The sequence below is a fragment of the Armigeres subalbatus genome, unplaced genomic scaffold (assembly GCF_024139115.2).
Source record: "Armigeres subalbatus isolate Guangzhou_Male unplaced genomic scaffold, GZ_Asu_2 Contig606, whole genome shotgun sequence".
Taxonomy (NCBI): domain Eukaryota; kingdom Metazoa; phylum Arthropoda; class Insecta; order Diptera; family Culicidae; genus Armigeres; species Armigeres subalbatus.
The window spans coordinates 281,072-289,377 of NW_026943376.1; the positions used below are offsets into that span (position 1 = coordinate 281,072).

The 8,306-nt window shown below is 47.4% G+C and overlaps 1 long non-coding RNA gene across 1 annotated transcript; it reads left to right on the forward strand.

The window, feature by feature from the left end:
* The first annotated feature begins 5,798 nt into the window (after positions 1-5,798).
* Positions 5,799-7,773, forward strand: LOC134204465 (uncharacterized). Its single transcript, XR_009977870.1, has 3 exons — positions 5,799-6,147; positions 6,205-6,357; positions 6,414-7,773. It is a non-coding gene; the product is annotated as an uncharacterized LOC134204465 (long non-coding RNA).
* Positions 7,774-8,306: the final 533 nt, after the last annotated feature.

The following is an 8,306-nucleotide window of genomic DNA, read 5'->3' on the forward strand; positions in this document are numbered from 1 at the left end:
AACGACCAATCATGGTTTGCTGGAACTGCGACGAAGACGGTCACAGGTTCATGGACTGCCCAAAACCACAAGCAATTCTGTTCTGTTACCGATGCGGACGAAAAGGCTACTCCCTCCGTAGCTGCTTCACGTGTCGAGCAGATGCGGGAAACGGTCAAGCGGGGAACCGACAATAGAGGGAACAGTTCTCCGCAACCCTTCGGACACCCTCCGAAATTCCAAAATTCCAGAACCTAGACTCAATCATCGTCAATCCCGGAAATGACAACCGTCCACATGCAATCGTAACGGTGCTGGGCGACGAACTAACAGCGCTGCTAGACAGCGGAGCAAACTGCTCCTTGCTTGGAGGAAAGATGGTCGACCTGGCGGAGAAATACGGTTTGCAGAAAAGGAACAGTTAGAGGCGGAATAAAAACAGCGGATGGTACGAGGCACGCTATCTCCAATTTCGTACACCTTCCGATCGTGTACAATAACCGCAACGAAGTTTTACCAGTACTGTTAGTACCCTCTATCCCGGACTGTATCATCCTTGGAATGGACTTCTGGGACACGTATGGCGTTAAAGCGGTATGCTGCAAGGTAGAAGCGGCTAAAGAGGAACCAAGTGTTGGAGTGCAAAATGAGATGAGGCAGCTGTCATCACAACAGAGAATGCGACTGGAGCATGCGATCCGGAAATTCCCCAAAGCGGAAGCAGGCAGGTTGGGACGTACGAGACTGTACGAGCACCGCATCGACGTCGGAAATGCGCCACCGCGGAAGCAAAGGCATTATCCTATGTCGCCGTACGTTCTGCAGGAGGTGAACAAGGAGATCGACCGAATGATAGCGCTCGATGTTATTGAGGAGGCACAGTTTTCCCCGTGGAACAACCCGTTGGTAGCGGTCAAGAAGAAGACGGGACAGTATCGTGTTTGCCTGGATGCCCGGCATCTCAACTCCATCATGGTAAACGAAGGTTACCCTATTCCGCAGATCGCAGCAATCACCAACAATCTCCGAAGCAGCAAATACATCTCGTCGGTGGACCTGAAGGATGCGTTCTGGCAGTTACCGCTACATCCTGGCTCGAGACAACTAACAGCGTTCACGGTTCCATCCCGCGGACACTTCCAGTTCAAGGTCGTTCCGTTTGGACTGTGTACAGCCAGTCAAGCCTTAGCGCGGCTGATGACGCACCTATTCGCCGATCTGGAACCTCTGGTGTTCCATTACCTGGACGATATAATCATCTGCACTGAAACCTTCGAAGAGCATATCGCGCTGCTGGAAGAAGTAGCCCGCAGGCTACGTCAAGCGAACCTGACAATATCGTCGGAAAAATCAATGTTCTGCAGGAAAAGCATGAAATACCTCGGTTACGTGATCGACGAGCAAGGCTGGCGAGTGGATGACGAGAAGATCCAAGCTATAGCTCAGTTTCCAACCCCGACGTCAAGGAAGGAAGTGCAGCGGTTCTTGGGAGTATGTAACTGGTACCGACGCTTCATCTCCTACTTTTCGGAGCTAGCGGCACCACTCACAAACCTGACATCAGCCAAGGTTAAGTTCCGGTGGACTCCCGTAGCAGAGGAAGCATTTCTCAAACTGAAAGCAGCTCTGGTCTCAGCGCCGGTGCTAGCAATGCCAAACTACTCCAAACCGTTCGCAATAGCGTGCGATGCCAGTGACACTGCCATCGGGGCAGTCCTGACGCAAGATATCAACGGTGAAGAACATCCGATCAGTTATTTTTCGCAGAAGCTGTCAGCGTCGGAGCGGAGATATTCCGTCACGGAGCGAGAGTGTTTAGCGGTGATCCGAGCAATCGAAAAGTTTCGAGCATACGTGGAAGGGATCAAGTTCATCGTGTACTGCGACCATGCAGCCCTCAGCTACCTCAAGTCAATGAAAAATCCTACAGCTTTGATGAGCAGATGGTTACTGCGGCTAAACGCGTTTGACTTCGAAATCCGATATCGGAAAGGTTCCATCAACGTAGTACCGGATGCACTCTCGAGAATAGTATCCGAAGCCGTATTCACAGTGGATCAAGTGCTGGACCCTTGGTACAAGAAGCTGGTGGATAGAGTAAACACTGATGGAGACAAGTTTCCGGATTTCCGCATTGCCAATGACACCCTGTTCAAGAACTGTCGTTGCAAGGATGAAGTCGGAGCAGTATATCACAAATGGAAACAAGTTGTTCCCAAAGAAGAAAGAATGCTTCTGATCCGGAGATTCCACGACGAGCCAGCGGCTGCGCACCTCGGATTCTACAAAACTTGGCACAAACTACAAGCCCACTACTACTGGCCGCAGATGCAGCAGGAGATCAGAGACTACGTGCGGAACTGCGCAACTTGCAAAGCCTGTAAGGCGCCCGGCGTGACGATGATGCCACAAATGGGAAAGCTCAAGCCGGCGAAAATTCCTTGGGAGATGATATCGATCGATTTCGTGGGTCCACTCACGCGCTCTAAGCGAGGGAACACAGTGTTGCTAGTGATAGTGGATTGGGTAAGCAAGTATGTGATCGTCAAGCCAATGCGCACAGCCGATTCGCAAAAGATGGTGGAGTTTCTAGAGGAAGAAGTATGTTTGAAGTTCTCACGTCCTCGGCTGATACTGTCGGACAATGGGAAGCAGTTCGAGTCCATGGTCTTCAAATCTTGGCTAGCAAAGCACAAGATCGGCCACATGAAGACCGCCTACTATTCGCCACAAGCGAACAACGCCGAACGCGTAAATCGCGTCGTGGTTACTTGTATTCGGACGCTACTCGACGGCGATCATCGCGAATGGGATGACAAGTTGCCTGCTATCACAGCGGCGATCAACGCAGCGAAACACGAAGCAACGGGTGTGAGTCCGCACGAAGCCAACTTCGGACGTAACCTGCTGCTACACACGGACCTCTACACACAGCAATCGTTGAACACGGCGGAGGATCCAAAGGTCGCCCAGGAGATGAGATTGTCGACGATACGCCGTATTCAGAAGCTCATCATCGAGCGGATCAAAAACAGCCACGAGCGAGCGAAGCAGCGATACAATCTACGCACGAGAGCGGTGGCGTTCAAGGTCGGAGATCTGGTTTGGCGCCGGACATTCATCCTTTCATCGAAGGCGGACCAAATCAACAGCAAGCTAGAGCCGAAGTTTGTTCCGGCAATTGTGAAGGAAGCCCTTGGAACAAATGTGTACCTGTTAGAGGACGTTTTGAGTGGGAAGAAAGGTCGATTCCATGCAAAAGACATCAAAGCCGATTAAGCGGCAATGTTCAAGCTATGTACGCAGGTAATGCCTGCCAACCAGAAGCAAAGGTTGCTGAAAAACACCAATCACTGGGAACAACGACGACGAAGGAAGTGAAGAAGCAGCAACACAATTCTCTTCAGTTTCGCCAGACCAATCGAGGAACTAGCGGATTCCGCTCAACCGAGCGAGGTCCCAAACCCTTTATTAAGCTATGTAAGCAGACAGAGTCTGTGGACAACGAGCACTACGCTCAGGAAAATCCGTCGCCAAGCGTGATAAATGGCACAGTCAGGTGTGATGAGCAACAACTTTAATAAACTACCTCTCCACCTCGACAATCAATCGGCAAAGCAACTACCGGAGGAAGACCAACGTCCAAACGCAGAGGAAGACCAAAGCGGTCGTCGAACAATGTGGTTCTTCAACATTCCCGTCGCGCCAGGGAATGAGCCACAACGAACCGCGCGCCGTTCACGAAGCGAGAGAAATCGTACCCTGTTAAACTGGAAACGGGTTGCAGGGAACTCTGAAGGACGGCAGTTCAGTTCCTGCCCAAGCAACACCTCTTGTTTCTCAGTGAGTAACAACAACTGTGGTGTGACTTACTAAAGGTCTGACTTATGCACAACGCGTCGTATTTGGAACTCCTTTGTGACACAAAAAGCGCAAGAGGTGGAGTCTATTTGCAACATCTTGCTGCTACAATGAAAATAAAAACACAAAAACCAACTGGGAATCGAACCATGGACCTTGAGATTTGCAACCTTCTACTATAACCATCACACCAACAATTCTATTTGGAGATTCTGCTACAAATGCACTACATAAACAACAAAGTCATTTGTAACTTCATTGTACCTTATACGGAACATGCAGGGAACTGTCAAAAATAAAATACTGCTCAGCTGAGCTCAAAGTGTTTTGCAACATATCAGAAACATTGTCGTAACAGCAATGAACCGAAGTGTTATTAATTCTGCAACTTATCTGTTTTGTTGCTGATATGAAACACATCGAATTTCAAACCACCCAAGAAGTCAGGTGGGTAGAATATTGCGACGCCACTTAAACGGAAATGAGACATTGTGTTTTTCTGAAACTGGGAAGTGGCTTTAATGTGACTCGATGTATTGTCAGTGTCTTCAATGCAATTTATAAGGAACAAACACCTAATTGAAAGATGTTGCGCGTGCTGCTTGGGTGGGTAGGAGGAGTGGAGACTTCGGGTCGAGGACCAAAAATCTGTTCGGCGGGGGTCAAAGCTTACGGCCACTATCCGGCGCAAGGGAGCAACGACTGTGTAGTACTGAGAGTGGAGGAGTGGGGAACAAACGGTCCCGATACAAGAGCAGGTCGCACAACTGGCGATCCAGACAGGCAGGAAATTACGGTTCATCCAGCATTCCCATCGCGCCAGGGAATGAACCGTGCGCCGTTCACGAAGCGAGAGAAATCGTACCCTGTAAACTGGCAACGGGTTGCAGGGACTCCACAGAAGAGCAGATCAGTTCCTGGGTAGGAGGAGTTGAAGCCTCGAGTCGAAGACCAAAAATCTGTTCGGCGGGGGTTGACGCTTACGGCCACTATCCGGCGCAGGGGAACAACGATTATGCGGGAACAGGAGGAGAGAGAAAAGCAAGAAGATGTTGTCCGGGAACAGGACGGGAGAGAGAAGAAGCACCGAAGACCGCCATCATGACCACAGCCGGTGGTTATGCCGTTAGCCGATCGAGAGAAATCGAGCCGTTCCACCAAACATTCGTTGGCGCACTTCACAGAGCTAAAAGTGGCAAAATTATATCCATCCAAATCGTATGCGTGGCCAAGAGTTAAAGCACTGGGGGTTGTCATGAATGGTAACGCGACCCAGGGCGCGGTAAAACCCTATTTCCCGGCCTCGTGACAACTTAGTCGAGTAAATGCGTCTTTTCTCAGTATTCCATACAAAACCAAAACAAACCAATTTTGTCCTTGTAAATAGTCTGTAAATATAGCTTCTTAATGATTTGTGTGCGATTTTGCCTATTTTAGTCAATACAATAGGCTTAAATCCGATTTGAATGTTTTGCCGTAGTTTGGCTCGGATTTGTGGAAACTTGAAAGGACTTTGTTCAGAGACGATTTGAGAGGTCGAAGATTCTGCCAGAAGCAGCTGGCGTGATCAGGAGATTAGTTGTACAGTAAAGCTGTTATTCGATGTTGAGAAGAAGATTTGGCAAGCAGCCTAGGCTTGCGTATATAGTTGAGTTAGGTTAAGGAACCGATTGTAACTTGAGGTCTGCTCAAGAGTTTAGGTGACCGATTTGTCTCTGACCATCATCCTAGGAGGATGATTGAAGTATTTTTTGAATTTTTCATAAATCGTTTGATCATCGATTTATGAAAAATTCTTCCGCTACGGTAGAGTTGTGTTACGTTTAGTTCTCATTCAGCAATCATAATGATTATATGGTTAAGCAATGCATCGCCAAAACACCACACACAAGCAAAAATAAATCAGCCGACTAATCGCAAACGGCAAAATCAATTTACACGGCCGTGAAGCGATCCGATACAAACCGTCATTTCAAAAGCAACACAATTGAGTTCACCCCTACCGGAGTGCAATAGGCCTTTGCGGCGAAACCCGGCTGTCATCGACTTTATTTGACAAGCACACGCACACTGAAGCTCAGCCCGAAACCAACCGCCAAACGTTCAACAGCCGCGCAATTTGCCTGCCAGGCAGGTGAAAGTCTCCCATTTTGAGATTTTGGTCGACTCTTGCTGCTAGAAACACGTGTATTCGGTGTGGCTGGAGTACAGGGCCACGATAATTGGAATCAGAACAGGCCGGAGTTCGTTTTTTTGAGGCCCACTTTGCCGAAAAGCTGACCACGTAACACGAGCACGAGCAAGAAGGTGAGTTAGTGATTGGATTTACATCACCGCATTGTCCCAAATAAAAGTGAATTCCAGAACCGAATCTACGAATTGCCGGCGGCATAAGCGGTCCTGAGCAGCATCCGACCATCCAGACAAGATCCTCGTTAATCGCAGATTGAAAACACGATCGACCCGGGTAGAATCGTCCGGACAGGAAAATTGTGCCGAAAGAAGCCCCTGAACAGGGTAAGCAATACTGAGTGCAAGATCAAGAATCAGTGCTAATTGAATTGGTGCCTTAGGGCTTTTCTTTTTCCTTGTTTCGGTCTCGATTGGCAGATCAGCGAGCTGCGGTAAATCCGGCAGGGAATCGAATCTCAAGGAGGTGAAATTTGTGTGCGCTGCCAGAGCACAACGCGGACAAGGCAGGCTACGGTTGCTTCGAGACGGGAGCCCCGGAGTGCAAGTAGCTGGAGACTGGGAGAAACTCGGAGACGTCGGCAACGGAAACGGCAGGACCAAGTCCCTCGGAGGGATCCCATCCAGCATCCCGGTCGCGCTGGACGGCCAGAGGGGTCCCCAGCGGAGGGACTGGTGTTTGTGTGCAAAGTTGGTGAGCGGCTTGCGAGGATTGAGACGGCATGAATATCGCTGTGCAGAAAACCTTAGGGGGACGCCCCGTAGAGTCGAACCGTGAGTAGAAATTACGAGAAAATTATGTTAGCCTGTAAGAAGAAAGAAGTAGAGAAGTAGAAGTAGGATGGAGAGAGTATAGATGAAGAGATAAGAAGGCGGTAGGAGGAAGATTAGGGCAAATGCCCCAAATATATGTATTGATTTGAAAAAAAAAAAAAAAAAAAAAAGTATTGCGAGTTTCCGGTAGCGGGTAGAGCAGAACTACCAAAGTGGACACAAAGCAAACAAAACTGGAGGGCTAAAGCACCAACAAGACAAATAAAGCCACAAATCTCAAAAAACTAAATCTATTCTAAACCTCAATAACGGTAGCGAATCCTACTAAAAGTTGTCTGAACGCCAACGAGTCTTGGCAAATTGTCCTATAATCAGATTCTTTACTACACTAAACTAACTCTGTTGATCCTACATTGAATTGGATTACAAATGATTCTCGCGAAAAATCAAATGAATCCCACACTAAACAATCAAATCGATACTTGTCGTAATCTCAAATCTGCATTCGTATCATTGTGGGTTTTTTAGCTGGGCGCCAGTGTAACAAGCCCCACGTTACAATTATTTTATACAAACATAAAAATACTCAATCAACATGAAACAAATAACAAATTAAAATAATGCACGTTCTCTCCTGGTGCCCTGAGAGACGGCTTGATGGTGCCCACTACGGGAAATGACGAGGTTTCATATAAGATTTTGGTCCATCACACAAATCCCGCAATATATATTTTTATTGCGTATTACGCATTTCGTCTACAGCAAACAGTTTGCTGTATTCATAGCTGAGCTTTTGTATAGGATTCTTATCCTATTTGGGCACCTCGAATCAATTAATGCCATTTGGCATCAACGATTCGATGTCTGTGTCTGGAACAAACTTGGGACAAATCACCACTAAATATTTTATTGCCTACTTTCAGGCTTTCCTCTTCAGTCCAGACACTGAATCAACAAATAAAACATACACAAAATAGCACAAATGATACAGACTCGATCGAATATTTACAACTATTCGAACAACATAAAACCAACCGTAACACTGATATGGTTATTATCATCAATGCCAATTATCACTTAAGTATTATTATGATAAAATTCATCTTTTATTTGTTTGCGTGGTATATTCTTGGGTTATATTTATACCTATGGTGAAGGTGGAAAACTCTATACAATATTATAAGTAGACCTGTGCGCCGAAGTATTTGTGAACGGCGGCGGCGTAAGGCCATTTTTACACCGGCGGCGGCGGCGTCGGCGGCGTCACGCCGTAGGCAATGTTCGGCGGTGGCGGCGTGTATCGGCGTGAGAATTTTGAGCTGAGAAAAAAAAATTACACCGCAAGATGGAGAGATGGGGTGAATACCCTAATAGCTATATCTTGTATCTCCACAGCAAAAGTTTACATTACATCCTCCACTTACTATAGAATTCCTCTAATGAATGCCTTCAGAACTTCCTCTAAGAATTCCCTTGAAAATTCATTTGTGTATTTCTTCGGG